The 21,546-nt window shown below is 44.0% G+C and overlaps 1 non-coding gene across 1 annotated transcript; it reads right to left on the bottom strand.

The window, feature by feature from the left end:
* Positions 1-12,032: 12,032 nt before the first annotated feature.
* On the bottom strand, positions 12,033-12,105 carry TRNAK-UUU (transfer RNA lysine (anticodon UUU)). The gene has a single exon. It is a non-coding gene; the product is annotated as a tRNA-Lys (tRNA).
* Positions 12,106-21,546: the final 9,441 nt, after the last annotated feature.

The raw sequence follows: 21,546 nt of genomic DNA, 5'->3' as shown, positions 1-21,546 counted from the left end.
GAAGATTGACCACAGCCTAATTAATTGAATGCCTTACCGCTTTAAACTTTGCTTGGAGTTCGATCCGCCTATGAACTCTTCTTCATACGCTTACTCTCTTACCGGAAAGGCAACCCAACGAAAAGAGTCTTAGTCCAGCTTCGTCCCAAAGCTTGGAGATGCCAGGGGCTGAAAAAGTGGGAGTTACAGTATGTTCTTCTCAAGCCAAACCTTCCGAATGGAAGCGCTGGGTTTCTCTGGACTACTCTTCTGCCATTCATTACCCTTGACATGAGAGGTATATCGTTACCTTTGATCTCATTTCCATTTTTTTTATTTTGCAGAGTCTCAGCTCTTTCCTCGAGCCCCACGGGGTCCTCTCAATCCCGCTCTCTCACTTCTGTCGCTATAAGTGTGCTCCCCCTTTGTGCGCAGAACGCCGAGGGTGTTCAGGTCTTTCCCCTCTTTTATCTTATTGCTTTCTTTTCTCCATTTCTCACTTGGGTCTAATTGCCAGGTTCAAGTGAACCCTCAGTAGCTTGAACCTGGCAACGGTCTTTGACACATCTATTAGCTGAAGAGGCCTAACGCTGGTCTTTTTATTCTTCCTATGACTAGCCGATGTAGACTATATCCATAGCCTTTCATATTAGTTAGGGTTGTGTCCTTAACGAATTTGTGAAACTCGTTTAGGCGAATCGATCAATATAAGGGCTTATACACCTACCTTTGAATGAAAGAAGTGTTGATTGTATGCCTGGAAAAGAGAAAGAGTGACTTCCGGCGGTCTGACGATTGATTGCATTTGGTTCAATTTATCTTGCTTGAGAGGGCAAAGGCAGGAAATAGAGTATGGAGTTAGGGGCTTGCTTAATGGCTTTCCTTCCGGCTTCAATGCTCAAGGCATTTCTTTTTTCTTTTTTTGGATTATGCTCTAGTGTTTGAATCATTTTTCTATCTATTCGTCTTTCTATTGATCTATTTGTTTTGCTATCATTCAGTATCAGTAAGATTGATTAGTATGTGGATTACGTGGCTCGCTCTCGCTCTTTGAGTTCTTGGTCTGAAGGTGAACGAGCTCTTGGTGTCGTAATTCCTACTCGCTTTCCTTGTATTAGCTACAGCCACCGAAGCATTCTTTCGTCAACACGAGTTAGCTATTCTCTGATCTTTGCCTTATTCTTTCTTCCTTTTCGTATGTATTTTCAACCGCACAACTGGAACCAAAAATTTCATTGCCTTGAAGAGCCTTCCATTCTTAAGCCAGCCAATCCAGTCAATCAATAAAGGGGCGAAGCGGTGTGAACATGGCCTCATTCTATGACGAGTTGGAGGAGATAGCAGGCTACGGCGAGGAGCCGCCCTACGAGGAAGACAAAAGGGACACTGAGGTCCGAGGACCGGAGGCCCACGTATATGCACTCATGAATACTTATCAATTCAAAAAATTCTTTGATCGTAGAGCAGGCACGTTTCGCCGCTACGCTAAAAGGCTCTTCTATTATGGATCACACGTCCAATTCTCTGGCTCAGAAAGGCTTTCGATGTTTTGATCCTTCTTCTCGTTTTCGCCGTCCCGGCATGTTACCTTCCCTTTTTGGAGTACCAGCTATAGTAGTCAGTCCACTGGGTCTACCTTTTGCGTCCCTGGTGAGGTTGGTTCATCGGCCGAGTCAATCCAGTTTAGAATCTTATTTTCTAGTGAGTTATAGAGCATCTAGTAGATAAACTACTAGCATGAGTAGTTAGACTACCCATACTCAGTTTACGCTGTTCGTGACAGCGATGTTCCAGTCAGACCCGTTCCAGAACCGATGAAAGAGAAAAACCCACTAGCGGGTAAACCTGTGCTTTAGCCCCCAGCAATAGATCTAGTGAGACAGGATTTTCCTTGCCTATGTTCCCCCTGAAGTGAGGCCCCACCGAATCGTCTGCTTAGTCTTCTTTCTCTTTCCTGTGCTATCCAGAAGAGTGAGACATAAGTCTAAAGTTATCCCACTAGTAATGTGCACTATCTGACTTGTCCTTGGTACATCTTATATGAAGCAGTACTGTAGCCTTACAAGCTGCTTGAATGGGTAGCGGACTTTCTATCTACGCCGAGTTTTGATGCCCGACTCAAAGCCTCCTACTCTTCCCCTTCCGCGAAGACAACCTCTGCCGCCTAGTCTGCTTGCCTTTGCTTCCTAAAGTGAGATGTCCAAGAGAAAAGGAACGAGGGGAAGAAGCGACGAGAACATAAAATCGTGAATGAAAGAGCGTGACGAGACTTTCTCAATTCGAGATGTTAGAAGGTGCAAAATCAATGGGTGCCGGAGCTGCTACAATTGCTTCAGCGGGAGCTGCTGTAGGTATTGGAAACGTATTCAGTTCATTAATTCATTCCGTGGCAAGAAATCCATCATTGGCAAAACAGTTATTCGGATATGCAATCCTGGGCTTTGCTCTAACCGAGGCTATTGCCTTGTTCGCATTAATGATGGCCTTTTTGATTCTCTTTGTTTTCTAAGTTTCTCCTTTTGAAAGGTGTAGTCTCTCCTACCTGAAGAGGACGAGGCCCCCGGAAATGGGGGGAAGGGGAGTGGGCAAGGGGCCCCTTCACGGCTAATCGATCTCTCTCCCTCTAGTAAGCTCATCGAAAGACCTGGTGCCCAATACTAAAACTTGGGGAAGGTGGGATGCTAGGTGGACAGGATTGGACGTTAACCTAGAGAGCTAAGTGTAGTGCACTTCGTTCTCTTTGATTGGCACATGGAAGATCCACTTAAAGCATAAAGAAGATCTGCACCGCTAAGACAAGGAAGGTAAGATGTTCAGAAAGAAGATAAGACAAAAAAGTCAATATTGCAACTGACAGCTAATAGGAGAGAGAATACAACTGTCAGCAAATAAAATAGATAAGACAGTCCTGTCTTGATAGTTTACTTCAGATTTCAATGTCCGATCTGACTGTGAGAATAGCGAAGTCCGGAATGACATGCTCAATGCCAGTCCATCCAGAAATGCCAGATGAATCCCGTGAGAGATCTAATCTAGGCAGAAGATCCCATCCCTAAAAAAAAAAAAGTGTAATCAGAGGGTGAAACCTTGCTTTGCAAAAGGGGAGTTCTTTCCCGCATCCATCCCATAAACCCCTGTCAAGCTTCTACTCATTCTCAATTCAGGAAAAGGTTTCCGGTTGCCATAAATAAAACCACAATCACACAGTCAACTCGAACAAAGAGCTTCTCGCCTACAAATTAAGGAGCTGGTCCAAGCCTTCCTCTTTACTGTTTAGGAGTAGCATTGAAGATTCGAAACCTTTCGTGTCGTCAGGTTGCTACACCTAACCTAGCCTAGCGGGAGCTCACTTAAGGCTCCGAGTATCATGATCGTAAGACGACATTTGCTAGCCTCACACTACCCTTTTTGGAACCCTCGAGTAGTCATGTGGAATAAACAAACGAAAAGAAAGGAGAAAGGCTTGCTGTTGCCAAGGCCTATTCCTCGACCATCGTCACCTATTCAATAAGTTGGGAGTCCCCGCCATGTAAACCCATATCCCATGGAAGAATCGAATCAATACCGACTATTTCTTTAGCATCCCGAAGAGTGACGAGAAGACCACACTTTACATCTTTCTTTCAAAAGAGGAGAACGCGCTCATAGAATATTAACAAAAATGAAAGAAATCCTCGTCCAGTGGCACGTCCTTTAGCTGCTGCGGTCCGGTACGGGGAAAGAAGTTCGGACATATTCTATATAGGAAGCGCTCCTTGCCTGAAGAATAGGCGTCTTTCATACCTTTCCTGGGAACGGGCAAGAAAACAGATTGGCCTATGAATGTGCACCCTCTTTCCTGATACTAGGGACATTTGATTCTTTCTGACCTATATTATAATCTTACCAAACTGCTCTTATTCCGCTAAAAGAGCAAAGATAAAAGCCCTCTTATGCCAGAAATTTAATAAAGAATAAAGAAAGTGTACTTTCACCTCTGGAATGGCAACATGCGAAAGACACCCACTGGCGTGCTTACGTTCTTTCTTCGCTTCCCAGCCAACAAGCAACTCCTTGAGCTTTATAAAGCCGTTGATTGCCATCCGTTTTCTTGCTGGAATCTTTTTCTTATTCTGAATATAACCTGTCCTCCCGGGGCTCAAGGGAGAGGCCTGACTGTCTTTTCTATAGAGTTGGAGTAGTAGTTGGACAAAAGAACTCTCTGGCCGGAGTCAAACACGTAGTCGTGACCTGTCCCGTCGTTACTCCTCTTTCTATATATGTTTAGGGAGAAAGAATTAGGCTGCCTAAAAAGAAACTCTAGGCGTTGGATTGTTTTTATTTTCTGCTGGTGAGGAAAGGTCGTGCAATCGCAGAGGACTAGTTCCCTATCCCGCTGATAAGAATAAAAAAGGGATCGGCGCAGTGGATAGGCCACTCTCACTGGAAGAGCTTAGCTTATTCCAAAGCATCCCTGACGCTCTCTAGTTTAGGAATAGAGGGTGCCGCATCCGAGGCAAAGCAAGAGCTAACAGCCTCTTTTTTTCCATCCTTACTTTCATCCGTTAATGCTTCTTCTTTCCAGTCAGTTTAGATCCTGAGAACAAGTCAAGCTTCAAATAAGTAGTCCGCTAAGGTCTGTCTAACAATAGAGCTTCCAGAGGCAAGCCGAAGCGGAGAATGTTTCTCCTAAAGAGTCTATTATAGTAGTCTATCAAAGCACAAGGAGAATGGCTCTGACTAAGCATCTGGTGAGGGATCCGCTGGATTAGTAAGCATCACATAAGGAGGACGGTGGAGATCTAAGTTGCTCCTTTCTTCCCCCTTCCCCAGTTCTCTAACTAGTGGTGTAAGCAAGTGCTCCATTGTGTAATGGTCTAAGGGCCTTTCAGTTCTAATCTGACCTACCGTGTCTAAGGTGTGACTTCTTCCAAGAGTGGGAGGGCTCACAGTAAGACCGGGTAGACGGGTATAGCAGTAATAGTACTTTCACCCAATAGGATAAGGCAAGTCAGTTTGAAAGCAAGGCAAACAACCTTTGCCTCTTGGACTACGGCTTGGAAACCTTTGCCAAGTTTCCTCAGTGAGAAAGGAATCAAACTCACTCTCTTTTCTTCTTCAACTCAACCAAGTCCAATAGAAAACACATTAAGCTTCGTCTAACAGGAAGTAGCACCTGCCGCCTTGCATAGCATGTCGAGAATCCTTTTCCTTGTTTCGAAATACAGATTGTTGTGGAGAGTCTAAATTGCGTAAGAGAAAGAAGCTGTTCTTGAATTGCTAGTCTGTCAGTGAGAAGCTGTGATCGAGAAAGTCTCGCCCAAAGAGCTCTACAGTAGTGCCTTGCGGGGTCGTAGAGCCGGGGGAGCTCAGATCCGATTCTTGCATTCATCTTAACTGCAGATTTCTACTTCTTCTTACCCAGTTTGTAAGCAGAGGAGAACAAATAAGATAGAAGCCCATATTGAAACTATACTTCCTAACTAGAGTAGTAAGAAGTCTTTTCAGAAGCAGTAGACTGAGAGGCTTTGGCAGAATTGATCGAACTTCTTGCTCTCAGGGTGCTTCGCTTGAGCTCAACCATCCGGGATGCTTGTTTTCTGAGGATGATTCTTTCGCGTAAGTAAGGGAAGTGTTGAGCCAGAGTAGAGATGACCTTTTCAGCATCGCTGTGAGAGCATCCGAGTGAATAATTTCTGCCAATTGCATGCTGAAATAGTTTCTTAGTGCTTCCCTTTGTTCTTGCAAGAGATCAAGACTGGTAGGCAGGCTAAGGCCAGAGATTCAATGCCCGAGGTCTTTCCTCTCCTTATCAGTCGAGTTACTTCATAACCTCTTCTTCTGATTATAGTCGTCGTAACTCTCTCTATCTTAGGTGTCGGCATCACACATATCATATAGATTGTGTGTAGTGAGTGAGATTTCCCAAACAAAACATTAGGAAAGGAGTTAAAAAAAGAAAAAGAATAGAGGCCATCTGACTTGGTTAAGTCATGTTAGTTGTGGTTAACAGCAGAACCAAAGCAGAATGACTGACCCTGCCTCCAAAGAGGAAGGTGCATTCCTTGTTATATCCCATAGCTTGCTGAGACCGGAGATAGGGTCCCCTCAGATATGACGATAGGTACGTTCCTGCCAAACATGTTAATAATATAGGTTTCCCTATGGGCATATCCCAGGTTTCCAATATGATCTTAAAATAGACAATCACACACAAAATAGCTCGACTGTAATCCGAGTAACGAAGACTGATAAGCATAAGGATTGAGAATTCATGGGATTGATCAGGTCTCAAGACTGGGACGTCGCTTTTAGCTGCTTTTTTGCAGACTAGATTACTAGGATGCTTGGGAAGTAGCCGTATCTTCTTCTTGCTCCGCTGCTCTCAGAAAACCTGGGACTGAATCTCTAAAATAAGGACTTGTCTATCCGGTTTATCCTGTTAGTGAGATGGGTGTAGCTCCCCTGGATGCATGAAGGCTTTCTTCTTTTGAATTCGGGTTCCCGCATATTGATTGATGCTTCCTTGGAATACCTTTCCATAGGAGTGGTAGAGTCCTAATAAGAGGCCAATTCCTGATACGCCCCTATGAATCTCCCTGGATATCTTCACTTTCTTCGGACGAGCATCCCTGACATAGCTGCCCTTGATAGAAATCCCCTGGCTTTCCTTACTAAATTATAAATCAATCCGGCAATCTTCCTTACAGTTATTTTCTCCTTAATAGTCTATCGGAATTTCTCTGAGAAACCCCCGGGAATCCTTACTTAAAAGCCCCTTTATCTTGATTGTTCGAATAGGATGTGTTAAGCAACAACTTCAAAGCCCTTAGCTACCGGTATTGCTTTGAAAAATCCTGGGTTAATGCAGGTTTCTTTGCTTTCTTTTTATCTGACGCAAGTTATTCATTGATAAAATCAGGATCTTTCTTCTCTCTTCGTTCCTCTCCTTACAGTCGAGTTACTACGTTCCTCTTCTTCTTATTCCCTCCCATGCATCAACAGTTCCAATTTATGGGATAATCCGAGGCAAAGGCCATATCCCGAAGCTAACTCATAACTCTTTCCCGAGTCAACTCACCCTTTCACGCTAACCCTGCTTTGGAAAAAAGAAGGAATGAAATAGCTCGACTGATAAGGAGAGGAAGCAAGGCACTTGAGATGGGTGCTTTCCTTCTTTTTTCTTTCGAAGGTGTTAAAGGGCTGATTGAGGTATAAATTCAATACATATAATTTTTATTTTTCTTGATTTGGTGGTAACCCATTTGGACGAGCAATCGCTACTTCGTTCTCGCCTTTGAGTGTGCAGGGCTTGAATCATCCATAAAACGCCTATTCCTAGGTGCCAAGCTTGTGTTAAAGATCTTACTTGCCTGATTCCCGGAACTGGGTTAAAATAAAAAAAGTGAAGAATTGCAAATATTTTAGATATTGTCTCAGTACTTGTGGCTAGTCCTATTATATGGACTTGACCTCCCTAAGGATGCTTCCACAGAAGAGGCGAGAGGTTCTATCCTTCGGGTATGTGTACCGAACGGGAAATCTATACTCGTAGGCGGTGATACCTCAAGCCCATGATACAACATTTTAAAGTAAGAAAGCAGTTGATAACGAAAAGTTAACCCCCGGTCGGACTTGGTAGGGTAGGAGCCGAATAGAAGGCATAAAGTCAGAGGAATGAGCGGGTAAAGAAGAAAGAGATTGGAAAGATGAGATTCATGTATTGACGTAATCTAGTAGACCCTTAAAGAACATCCAAACCTAGAAACAAGAGCACGCCCATCAAACGGAAAGAATTGATAAATAGGAGGCGGGTAAGCCCGAATAGCTTCCTCAAAAGCATGATGTAGCGACTTACTATTAATTCATAATGCGAGCTAGCATTTGGGGCTAATGTCTGTAGATGTGATACCTCCTGGTCAGAGACGGAGAATCGCTGTTATCGGATCTGGTAATAAACGTATGCTTAGTAGGGAGGGGCTCGCCCAGATGCTTTGCGAGACCGAATCATTTTGTGTTCGGTTGCGTTATCTACCGCAAAGAGGGACTCCCCCTTTCTATTAGAACAGTGTTAGTTCGCTATTACTGCCGGTCAGGCCGACGAGAATTCTATTCTGATATTGCTATGTGCGCCACTAGAGCTTTGATCATATGCTTTGAGCCGAGTCGATGAGTTTGAATATTCATTCGTGTACGTATGCCATGTAGATTGAAAAGGGAGAAGCCCTCACTGACGGAGTATAAATAGCACACCAGATGGATCATTCAATAGAAAGCCGAAGGCGAAGAGTGAACACCTCCAAAGGGCTGGGTGAGAGAAAGCGTCCTTTGTTGATACCTAGTGTACACCGCCACCTACTGAAATGGATTAATAAACGTGGCTTTCTATTGCTTGTAGCGGCGTTGCTTCCTTTTGTTCACCGCGGCGAAAAATGAAATCTTGAGAAAGAAGGCCTTGTGGGGCATCTCCAGCAGCGCCAAAGAAGGAAGATGGAAAGTCTTCTTTGTAGACTCGCACCGCTCACTTACGGTTTTATACAGAGGGGGGTTGTATTGAAGGGCCATAAGCTTTGAATATGCGTTGGTTCCAATCCGGATCTCGTTGTTTGGGTCTCGAGATGATATTCAGGAGACAAAAGAGCAGAGCTGATAGAAATGCTAATTATAATGGAGATACTAATTCTTTAATAAAGACTTGTGCCCATTGTCCAAGATTCCTTTGTGGGACTTTCTTTTTATTCTTCTTGACTTGACTCAACAACCCTCCAATTCAGGACAGAACTCTAAGGGTATCTCTGAAGATTCAAAATACAGAAGAGCGACTGCCAATCAAGACAATATTGAATTGAAGCACGCGCCTTAGGACCGATCCCAGTGAAATAGGAAAACGAATCCGCGCGCTACCGAGTTTCCTTCATCGATCGGAACAAAACTAGCAAAAGAAAGAGGGAGCTGCGCTATACATAATACAAAGGGACCCAGGCTCTGCCCGAATGATACGATCAGCAACTTCTAGTACCCAAGCTATGTGATCAATAACTATTCTCCTAGAGGCGAATCCCTCAGGGCGCCCTAAGCAACCGAAGGGTAGAGAAGATGAAGAATAAGGGTAATCTAAGCATGCGCCACCAAAAGGAAAGAGAGGACCGATTGATACCAATAGCAAGATACACATCTTTTTTTTTAGACTCCGAGGGTTGAGAATAGTTGAGGATCAGAAGATTGGCCTTAATAGATTAAGTGCAAACTTTCTTTTTTATATTATATATATGAGTAAGCCCCTTCCCTTAGGAACAGAAGTATACACAAGGGGGTAATTTCTCACAATTATTCACGTTCAACTCCAAGATCCAGCAAGCCAACTTCAACCGAAACTGAGTCACATTCTCCCTCTCTTCCTAATGGAGGCACATACCATTCTTGTAACAGTGGATGGATAAAAGTCTCGTAGTCTTTGTTTCTAAAAAGGTCGTGCCCTTTCTACATATATCGAAATTTTAGTCTTTCACCCCTCCTTTATCGAATTAGCTATGGCTAATCTAGTAGAGTAGGGCTAATCAGAAGTTTCACTATGGCGATTGGAAGCGAAGCCTCAATTCAAATCGAGCAGCAGCTTTTCTACACTCAAAGGGAACCCGGCATCCCATTAACTGAGACTTCCTATGCATAGCTGTAGCCTTTCGTCATACCCTTTGGCTACTTAGTGCCTCCACCTACTACTAGGCTGTAATCTTCTTGTTTCTAAACTAAATCGAGGGTCTATGCGGCTCTCTGAATAATAGAATATGTCCACTGTAGTCTATTTGAAGCGTTCCTGCTTGTCTTGAATCAAACGGAATTGAATAACCCTGTGTAGCGGATAGCATGGACTGATTGAAATAGCATACTTGTGCAATGGATCTCGTTTATCTTTCATATGTTAAATGTTCGTGTAGTGAATTCACGGCTAGAGATAGTACATTCTGGGTCGATCAAGGAAGGTAGCGTATACGGGTACTTGGGATTGAGTAGAGCATAGGTTCAATAACCGGGCTTGGAAAAGAGAATGATAATCTCGTTCAGCAAGAGGCTGGGTTTTTGGTCTTTCTACGTTTCCGCTTATGCTCCTTTGGTTAGTACTCCAAATTGGATTTCTTTCTGGTTGGTTCGAAGTAATGCTCCTTTTATTTAGCTATTCCCTACATTCTTTGGTAAAAGTGCTCATGCAGCTTCTAAGGGATGCCTTCCCCTCCAAGTTGTTTCAAAGTAAGATCTGTGGATAAACGATGGTTAAGCCGCATCGGTGCGGTCGGGATCGCCCGGTACTTGTGAGGCAGAAGAATCCTTGAATAGAAGATCGAGCTTGTGGAAAGTCTTTTTTTAGTACTTGTTAGCGTCCCTTCCCCCTGAGTTCAAGATGTCCCTTTCCGCTTCTCTTTCAGCAACTTCCGGATTGGTCAAGCCTCGAATCGAATCCTGGATCAACGCCCTTTTTCGCTTAACCCATTCGTTCACAGTCGATTCAACTTAAACCAATGTCACATGTCTTGTGAGCATTCAACCATGATCTTCTTTTGTTCACATCAGATCTTTCCTGGTAACTAAGGCAATGAAATTTTATTAATGAATAAATTACCTCATATCTTTCCCTCTGGGTGGGATGATACGAAATAGAGCAGTTGCCAATTGGCATGCGAAACCGAGAAGGAACTTACTTTCATAGACAAGAGCTGACCTTGGGCCAATGACCAGATATTTAAGATTATTAGCCAAAGTAGATAGAGTGAATGGGAATAGTCGAATGCCCTATGGAGTAAAGGGAAGGGGCTTGAGTTCTGAGACGAAGATAAGGCTTCCGGACATATGGAAGAAGGAGGCATCGTAGATGAGGAGATCCAGTTGTGCTTGCTGCCTATCCACTTGGCGAGTAAGAGGCTCTGTGCAAGAGTGGATTTTCAACCTTCTGCCTTTGCTTGCTTCATCTGCAGAGCTAACTCCGGAAGTGACTGCTCTAGCCAATGCGCATGCGTTCCTTCCTAAATGCAATTAGGCTTCTCGCGTTGATCACATAGCTTCTTCTGTAGTGCGTGTATTTAGTGTCTCCTTTGCTGTCCTATCGCGGAGTTATGTACGTAGGGTGCGCGTAGAAAGCTTATAGTGCTCTTCTTTGATTGATTGTAATTGAGTTGACTGACTCAGGAACTTTCCCTTAGGGTGAATGCACTAGGTGAGCGTCTTTCAATGCTTGCTTTTTTAGTTGTTTAGCCTATAGCCTTGTTGCTAAAGCTGTTAGCGCGTAGTCTGTCTCATATACCTCCAAGAGCGGTGAGTGGGTGTAGTAAGATAAGATGTAGGTAGGCATATCTATGTTTGGGCACTGAACATGGTAGCTATAGCGAGGGGAAAGATCCATAGCAAAGACCGGTAAGCTCGCTTCCCACATCCCATTCGATGCTTTCCCTCCTTCTTTATTTGCTTGATGCGCCGCTCGGTGTGCTCAGATGGTTCTGCTTCATGCTCGTCGACTCTGAGTTCGGGTTTCAATGAGTACCACGATCATTCCCGTTAACCAAATCTCTCCATTTTATGATCAATTCATTAGATCCAGCTCCCTGGCAGTTACAAAAGAACATCTTCATTGGGATGCTGTCAGTGAAGAAAAAGAAGTAAACTGTCATACCTGGTTCCAAGGGAAGAGAGCCCCAGTGAAGTAAACCGAGGGCACGAAGCAAGGTATGGTGGGTGCCAGCTACTTTCACTTGTTAGGAGTAGGGGCTGAAAAGAGCTCTTTGTATAGGTTGGGTTTGCTGGGCTTTGATGCTGACCTTCTTTTTTTGAAAAGGGGAAGGTTTGATAAAGGAGCTTTTAAGCCCTTTTGCTGGATTGTTGGTCTGCAGCCCCGCCCTATAGAATAGAATGAATCCAATAAGGAGAGGCCTATGGATGACCGAGCCACTCTTATACTACTCCTTACCTCACCCCCTTCTCACTTAAAGGGCGAAGTCGCTGAAGCGAGTCTAAAGGCCAAAGAGTGATCTTTGAACGTTACTACGCATCCTTATTAATGAATAGGTATAGTGTAAGGTAGGTTTGTTTGGGTATAGCAGGACTTGAACCTGCGACCATTAGGTTAAAAGCCCAATGCTCTACCAACTGAGCTATACACCCCCAAAAAAGATAGATAGTAGTAAATAAAGATTGGTGCAGAAAAGAGGGCGGCCCCTCTTCTCATCATATTAAAGGGGCGCAGCTCTGTATGAGGCTCGTACTGCGGAGCAAGCGAAGAATAAGGGCGCGCGTTAGCACTCCTGCAAGAAAACGGCCTTACTCAACAAGCGCACCTTTATTAGTAAGTTGTTTCCACTCATTGAAGATTCTATCTACAAAAGAAGGTCAACGGGGGATACTAAAGTTGCTCTCACTGACACCATCTACGAGAAGGTGAGGAGGTCGTCTTTCTTTTCTTTCCGGCCGCCATACGGTTCGCCTTAAAGCCGGAGAAAGGGAGGAGCAGTTATCTATGTAATTACGGTCTTTGTTGGCCGTTGTTCCGGTCGAGCACTCTCTTTTCTTTGCTTTGTTCAATAGAGTCTTACCAAACAAGACTGACTTCTTACCAACCCGCGAAGGGTTGTGAAGTTGGACCAGGTACGAAGAATGAATCTATATCTGTGTACAGTACGGAAGTTGCTGGCCGGCGGCCGCTCAACTGTTCGAGCGCAATACAGTGGTGGTTGGTTCCGATTCGACAAGGGTAGAATGCCTGGTCGAAGGTCCAGTACAGTAGGTAGCAGGCGTGTTCGTTTTGGCTCCCGAGCGAGAACGAGAAAGAGGCGCTGCACCATTCTTGCTGCTATGTACGTGAACCTTGACTTGAGAGATTCATCCAATGGAACCCACACTCAAAGGAGGACCACAAGCTCGGGGCTCGACGAAACATAAAATATCAGCATTAAGAAACTGACTTATTGGGGTTAGCAGTGAAAGAAAGAGCCCGGCATTCATATGAATAGCTTAGTCTACTAAAATCAAAGAGGGACCAGCCTCATCGTGGTAATTATCGTTCACCTCTAATGTGACACGTTCCCTCCCAGTTATATGATCCACGGGATCAGTCGGCTAGAGAGCGGGGCTATTCTTCTTCCGGGGAGGGAAAGTCGTCCCCTCTACTGATCGAACCCTCAGTTCGGGGGTCTTCGTCAACATGTTTTGAGGCTCCAGTCTTCGGCGGGTCACCATTACTTGACTTAGAAAGGCGAACATCTAGGCAAGGGAAAGCGCAGTGCGCCTGGTGCAAATGGCTTTTTTCATGATATACCAATCAGAATGGAGGACCCTACCTACGTACATGATTGATAGAAGAACTACGTAGGGGGTCGGTCAACTTGATGCGGGAGAGGCATGAGTGCAGTTCGATCTTGTGGTGTATTCGTTTGTAGTGAGTAGGGCCTCTTTCTCGTTGATCAGTTCGCCTCCGCTCTATTGAAAGGTCTCCATTCCTACGGCGGTTTTGTCAACGAACGCGTCTCGGGCCGGATTGACTAACCTAACCCTTACTTAAGGGGGCCTTGCCATAGTTGGGTGCTCTGCTTTAGTGTGATTTACGAAGGCTAGGCTAGTAATACCAAAAATGAAAAGAGATCGGGGTCGATAGTTGGCAAGGAACTTGATCCCCCCAAAACACAAAAGGGGCAGCTGCGGTCGAACTCGAATTCTGGAAATCAAATAAGTCGGGGCCCTTTTACCTTACCAAGTCTACCGGATAGAAATTAGCAGATCAGGTATAGATACGGGAAAGGCTTTCTCCCTCAGTGGAATCGGTGGAACGCCCTGCTTCCGGCTAAGTATACAGAGTTGGGTCTACCGTTCGTTCCACCGTTACCTCTATTCTATTCCGATCTTTCTTTTCTCCTTTGCTTCCTTGTCTCGTCTATCCTTCTCTGCCTTCAGCCTGTCTTTGAGCTCTATCCCGTCCTTCCTTTGGCTTGCCCTGAGGATTGACTCTCCAAAGTCAGTCGATTTGATCACTGTTCGGTTCGAGTCTTCATCGATCGGGTGGATCTATATGCTGAGGGGGGATGGAAAGGTGGGTGAGTCATGGCTGTGGACAGAGAGAAAGAAAGCGGTAGTCTTCCGGTGGAATAGATTTATAGTAAGTGTCTTCTTTCCTTCTCTTCTAGTAAGCGCCGTCAGGTCTCTCTTCTTGGGATATCTTGATCACCAGAAAGGATAGAGATCTTAAGTAGACATGCTTTAGGCATCGATCATCTTCCTAACTACATGGTACTCCCCCTCCCATTACTGGAACCGACGAAAGGGGGTGGAATAAAGAAAATGAGGAAGTGTCCCTTAGAGAAAGAGAGTCCGCTCTCTCATTGTCTGATTGCATCGTAGAGCGTCTGCACCAATTGCTTGGTTGCAGTAGCAGCCCCCTTTCTCCTTCTTTCATATGATAAATTAGAAAGATTTTAAATAGAGTAAGTGTAAGAGCGACTTCAATCTTTATTCGCTAAAAAAGAGAAGCTGGGTTCCGATAATAGTAGTTTCATCTGGATTGGGTTAGTGTTCAGTGTACCTATGCTTCTTTCGATCTGCTTTCTAGTTATGAATAAGACTCGTCTTCAAGTTCAAGTTAATATCATAGATAAAGATAAGAAGTGAAGAAAGACAGAACGAATCTCTTATCGCCATCTTTATCTTTCTAGCAGTGCTCTCAACTATTATCTTATTATATATAATACATATCTTTCTTCTCTTCTGCTCTTTGCTATCATAGCCACTTCTACATCAAACTGTGCTGCAACCTTAATCCTAAGAAGACGGGGTAGGACTGGAGTCTTAGGGATCTCTTTAGAATGTGGTGTGCCCTTGGCCGGGGCAAAAAGACAAAAATGATTCTCGAAAGTGGTAGCTCTGCGAAGGTTCCATCTACAGAGCAGGTGGAGAAGGTCGGCGGGCTTCATCTAAGTCCCTATCGGAGGTTCCATAAGGTACATTCACTTTGTTGGGAGGTGTAGACGCTTAAGCTGGGAACGGCAGTAAGGTCCCTCTTGAGATTTGTCACTTCTTGCTTGGCTTGTAAGGCTGTGGCAATAGGAGGTTGGAGCGATGCATGATGGCCGGGAAAAGACGTAGCGCTTTAGAGAAATCGGGATTACACCCTTTTTTATATTATATCCCTGTCACAGAGTTTGGCCAGAAAAAAGGTCACGCTTTGGCCTATAATGAGATAATTAGTTTATGCACGTGGTGGAGCGGGCAGTCTTATGCCCTGGTAATCAAAGAAATGAGTAAAACGGCCCAAATAGCCAAATCGGTAAAAATGGCATAAGAGGCTTTTTATAAGTCCATTATGACGGTTCAGGAGGCTAGAACCGTTGACCTTGAGGATGAAGCATAGCGCTGCTTAAGTTAAGGAAGAGTTCGCTTTTCTTTTGCCGTAGGAGTTGCCGGCAGGTCTACCCCCTCGGAGACGGGTAGATCATCAGTCTGACTACTAATCAGGCCAGCGGAAAGCTAGGCCCTTTCTCACCTGCAGCAAATGAGGAGGGAGGCTGCTTTTAAGTGACTTGACAAAGGATTGGAACTAGGCCAATGCCAATCTCATCTATTGCAGCAAAGAAAGAGGAAAGGGGCGAAGCGCTAGTTTGAATTGAAGTAGAGGAGATGCCATACGGTAGGAGGCAATAATGAATTAAGCCGGTATGAATGGAGCCTTGTTTATTAGGCTAGATCGATGTGATGTATATTTATTGGCTCTAATCCTCGGGGCACCCTATGGCATATCCTCTTTAGAAAGAAGGTTTCATTAGCACACTTCAAATGGCTTCGTTTAGTGTAATCTGGCAACTGCGTATTTGAGAAGAGTCTTTACTATGGATGGGGATATTCATAGAATCTTCCTATTTTTTTTTGATTGCATAGGATAGAAAGATGAAAGAGAAAGACAAGTAAATGAAAGGCAAGTCACGGGATCAGAGGATTAGACCGATGTACCATAATAGTGCAGCAAGGAGGAGAGACTAAGCAATCAAAGGGATGCAAGCAAGTCAGCTGTTTCGGTACGAAAGCCTGACAGCAAGCATTCTCGATTGAAGCATGAAAGAGACTTTTTTCGGGGTTTAATAATTCAAAAAAAGAAGTAGTGCTTTATAGAAATAATGGATTAAAGCGGTTTTCTTGCTAATGAGATGAGGGGAAGAGCTGCTTTCGGTCTCGGTCCAAGGCATTCTCTCAAGTAGCAAAGGCAAGACGGAAAAGCAGGTGTTGTCGGCCTTTCCGCTGCTATTGGTTTACCGCTACAGGATTTGCGCTCTCCAAGCAAGCATTAAGATCAGGCATGTAGGAAGTAGGGTAAAAAAGTAAGCATGAAGCTTTGACATAAGGTTTGTCTTCCTCTACCTTCTCTTGCTATTGGATTGAAGAGAAGGCCAAGAAAGAAGTGATTAAGAGCACTTTCGAAGTCAGTATCCGCTTTGCTTTATGGTCAATATCATATCCAGATCCACCTTAGTCAGAGTTGCATCAACTAATACGGAATATCCGGTGTTAAGGAGCTCTAAACCCCCTGTTAGCTCACTTGGTCGTGTCCTGTGGAGACAGCTCCCAACCAGGACCAGGAAGGTTACATAAATTATGGAAATGAACCTTACCCTGTTTGACAAGTTGTTCCGACTTAAGGCCATTAAGTAGTGGAAGATCTTGGAAGGTCTTCCACTACTTAAGATGGTTCTTAATCGAGTCATCTTGGTAGTGACCGATGGTCTCAACAAAGAGCTCTGTGTCGGAGCGCACTTGTTTGCTAAGGAGGTGATCAGGCTTGTCCGGAAATCTGGTTTCTTGTTCACTGCGCTTTACTTAAATGTGCTGTGTCATTGCAGCAAGCTTATGCCCCGGAAAACAGGCCTCTTGCTGCCTTTTCCTGTCTCGTTGACGAGGTCAGGGTATCCTAGGATTATCCCGTCTTTCCATCGTAGTAAAGTCGGAAAGATGAGACGTCCGACTTACTAGTGAAACTCTACTTATCATTCTTCACTCTTGCAAGGGCTATACCCTTAGCCAAGAGATTGACTAATAAAATAAAGTAGTAGAATCCATAGTGACTCCGACGGACTCTGATCAGATGGTAGATGTCGTTAATGACATAACTGCCGACTGGGAGAGTCTAATTCGTACCTATGTACCTCGGATTGGCTCCATCCCCATGTGTCAGGGGATCACATGGAGTCCGTCTTGGAAGGCAGTCCCTTCTCGAGGGAGGAAGTCTGATAGGGCTTTAAGAGATAGGGACTGCCGCGGTAAGAAAGAGTCACTCAGTGAATCAGTGGATCACACACTTGTTGGAGACAGGGACACGCCTTACTATTGAAATGAAAAAGTATACAAGGAAAGGGTGAAGTCTGGGGACAACGGTAAACGTGAGGAATGGGATCTCCAAACCCGCCCTACTCAAAAAGTTCGCAACCAAGGGACATGCCGAACACCTACCTTTCCAACTAAGTCCAACGCGAGGACCCTTTAATTTAATTGACGATGCGTTCCGTCGTCAGCAAGCGGTGGCCGACAAGGCCCTTTTCCCTAAATCTCTTGGGAAGCGAAGCAGGCTTTCTGATTCTGAGAGAAATCGAAAGGCAAAGAGATAGGCAAGCCAAACCAAATAAATAAGGAATGTTTCAATCTTTACCTCTTTTTGTCAGCCGGCAATCATAGGGTAAGCCCATCTCCTTCTTGGAGAAAGTTTACATGTTGGGCCAGGCTAGTTTGCTTCGATGGTAGGAGTCCACGCAGTGAGGCAGCCATTTCCAGCCCAGCCGAACGAATAGGATCCAATAGAGTAGCCCGCATTGCAAGCTCTTTTCTTTCCCAGGGAGAGCTGGTTATAGGTCAAGCGCAAGACATAGGATGTGAAAGCGGTTTGCTTGGTTCTTTCTTCGCGCGAGACAGGGGGAGTTATGTTTTCTTACATCCCGTTATATAACATCAAGTGTGAATGAGTTGCCCCCCCTAATTCCATGGCTCCTAGTGCTTCTGCCTAAGAGCGAGTTGAAGTCTTAAGGGCTTTAAGCCACCCAGTTTCATTCTTTATCGCTTTGAGTTTTGTTACATCCCCCCCTTGCCTTGTCCCCGTAACCGCAGTCTAGGGATGAGGGCAAGCAGATTTCGCGGGCAAAGAAGTTTTGGTTCTAGCTCAATGGTAATCTATTGAGAAAACAAAGTTTTAAAGTAGGCAAGCGGATAATGGATTTCTTTTGTATCCCTTAGTCTATCGAGCCAGGCCTCTCCACTTGCAGAAAAAAAAATAAAATTGATTAGTTATTAGTAAGCGAGTGAAAACAAGAAAAAGGAATGATTTTAGTTTGAATGTCCGTCTATCTGAGAACGAGAGATACAACATTTCGCTGAGCAGTACTATTTCCAATTGGGCAAGCTCTTTTCTTTCCTCCAGTATGTACATATAGATTCTTTCTTATTACCAGATAGGAGACCTACCTATCCCTATAGCGGAAGTCTTTCCCGCAAGCGGCGGGATAGGGGAAACCAGCAAGTAAGCCAATGAGAGAAAGGAAAGAATATATGTGCTTAGCTCTGTAGATTCAATAAGTAAGAAAAAATTCTAGGGCAAGAAGTTTGAAAACAATTCATTCCAGCCATTTCCAGTGACCTTTTTTGGGGTTGGTTCTATACGAGGCAATCGAAGATGGTCCCTGTCTGTCATCCAATCCAATAGGCATTTAGGGATCCCCTTTTTTATATTTATATTAAAGTGAGCTTTTGGTAGTCCTATGCCTGTCTCTCCAGCTTGTCTATGTCTATGGGTTTGCATATGTCTTTTCAAGGGCTGGCCTGGCATTTTATAATGACCTTAAATGAAAGCGTAAGAGCTAATGATAAGGAGCTAAAGGCCTACATTCTAGTATACCAGGATCGTCACGAGAGGATTGGGGAAGGTCTAACTATGGACCGGACCATAAGACGCAGTTTATTATGGCCTAGTATAGGATATCTTTATGTTCCGCTGAAAAGAGATAAGCACTAAGAAGACGACTATTTTGTGTTGAATATGCTTTCTTCCACGATATGGAGGGAGTCACACTATCATATGGTTTTTATGCAATACAATAGTAGAGTCAGAAAAGATCCCTTATAGTAGTCTAGTATAGAACCAACCTATCTAAGATCCTTTGCTAAAGAGCTATCCAATACCCCCCAACCTGTTAGAGTACCAGGGGCAATAGACAAATTTAGGAATGAATCTTTCCATTAACATTAACATTAAGGCTTGAAGATCTAGGCCCCTCCAATAGCATAAAAAAGGTAAGCCTTTGGAGTGTAAGTGTCAATTCCCAACCATCTAGTTCTAATGGAAGTTGTAGTTGCAAAGCCAGTTTAAGAAAGTTCATTTTCAAGCTGGTACGTGTGACTGCAAGAAAATGTTTCCCTACAGTTGCATTGACCCTTACCTTTTTCGGGCTTCCATGTGAGCCAGTTTTCAAGACTTTCTACAGCAGTGGTAGGGTACACCTATGTCATTTCCTTTTTTTTAAGGGGATCTACGACTTAATATAAAGATAGGACCAAAGTCAAGTGATTCAACTCAAGCACGAACCGCTACCTCCTCTTCTCCGACTTCAGCAGAAAAAAGTCAAACAACTCATTATCTCATGTCAACAGCGCATTCGTTCACTCAAACAGCGCATTTGTGAGCTCCAAGTCCAAGAGCCTATCCGGTACGAGAAGTGAAGGGTGAATGTGAAATTCTCTTATTTAGTTTAGCGAGAGTCGAAAGGTCGTAAGCAAGTGGCTATGGGGAAGTCAGTTTATAAGAATCACTGATTGGAATGGTATCGAAGGCGACCATGGGGAGCTTTGTAAAGCCGAGTAAGTGATCCGAAGGAGAAGCTGTGACGGCTCCTCTTTCATCAGTTTCATTTGGGAAGGTGAGGGAATTAATAGAGTCATATTCCAAAAAAATGGCTATTCTTTTTTTTTTTATAAGTCTTTCGGGAAGAGCTTCAAGGAGAAAGGCGGAAGACTTTTTATTTATATATTATATGGAAAGTAGGTCCGGTCCGTGCGACTCTTGGGGAGTCTATCATCATAGCTGGACCTAGATGAAGCCATGTCCTTATTCGCGAACTACAGCAAACCTGTCTTAAGCATAGTGCCAGTGTAGGAAAGTCTTTATTTGAGAGAGTTCGGTAAGGCTAACGGTAGCAAGCATTCCTTCGAAGCAAAGGAGGCAAAGCAGTAGGACGCTGGATAGCCAGTCTGTTTAATAATGAAATATAGTAGAAAGCTGGTCAAACTCTTGAAAGCAAGGAGCAATCCAATCAGTGCGAGCGGGAAGTCCAGTGAGTGGGAGGTCTGAATGAATGGGTCTTTTAGAGGGTTAAGTTCCCACGGGTAAGATGCTTATGAGTAGGTGCGGGTTAGTAGCAAGAAGGCTTTATTACTTCAATGAAAAAAAAACATAAATAAGTGAAGATCTGGTTGATTCCATTCTAGAGTCACTCAGGGAAATGACTCTCGATTGAGATCATGCCACCTTTTTTCTATCCATCTTAGTCTTTCTGATAGCTTTGGTCTTTTTCCCATGTCTTTCTTGGTTGGTAAACCCAACCGGCGATTTACAACAAACAAGTCTTTCTTCATTTTTTTTTAGAGCAAGAAAAGAAGCGGAACTACAAGAAAGCTTTCTTTATATGGATAACCAATCCATTTTCAAATATAGTTGGGAGACTTTACCCAAGAAATGGGTTCAAAAAATGGAAAGATCGGAACATGGGAATAGATCTGATACCAAAACGGACTACCTATTTCAATTGTTGTGCTTTCTTAAATTGCATACCTATACAAGGGTTCAAGTTTCGATCGATATTTGCGGAGTTGATTATCCCTCTCGAAAACGAAGATTTGAAGTGGTCTATAATTTACTGAGTACTCGGTATAACTCACGCATTCGTGTACAAACCAGTGCAGACGAAGTAACACGAATATCTCCGGTAGTCAGTCTATTTCCATCAGCCGGCCGGTGGGAGCGAGAAGTTTGGGATATGTTTGGTGTTTCTTCCATCAATCATCCGGATCTACGCCGTATATCAACAGATTATGGTTTCGAGGGTCATCCATTACGAAAAGACCTTCCTCTTAGTGGATATGTAGAAGTACGCTATGATGATCCAGAGAAACGTGTGGTTTCTGAACCCATTGAGATGACCCAAGAATTTCGCTATTTCGATTTTGCTAGTCCTTGGGAACAGCGTAGCGACGGATAATTCAGAATCAGAATAGGTCCAGCTCTATAGGATAGGGGACAAATCAATAGGAAATGCTATTTGCTTTGTAAGAAGAAGAATCAACTTCTATGAAATGAAAGAGTTCGCGGGAATTGTCTTGATCGTCGGAAATAGTAGTCAGAAGTGTTATCGAACGATTTCCTGCAATTCTTCCCAGTATGTCATGAGTAAAGAATCCAGCTACAAGTCTCGATCTATACAAAACGCACTGGGTTTTTGTGTTTCTTTCGGTTTCATTGATAGCAGAAGAGCCTGACTCTATAGGATAGGGGCACTAGCGCTTTATTTAAAAAAAAAAAGTAAAGGGGCCACG

Source organism: Vigna unguiculata, unplaced genomic scaffold (genome assembly GCF_037176805.1).
Source record: "Vigna unguiculata cultivar grain cowpea cultivar isolate G323 ecotype 2 unplaced genomic scaffold, ASM3717680v1 ptg000093l, whole genome shotgun sequence".
Lineage (NCBI taxonomy): Eukaryota > Viridiplantae > Streptophyta > Magnoliopsida > Fabales > Fabaceae > Vigna > Vigna unguiculata.
The sequence above is the reverse complement of the archived record's forward strand: the minus strand, read 5'-3'. Positions and strand labels throughout refer to the sequence as shown.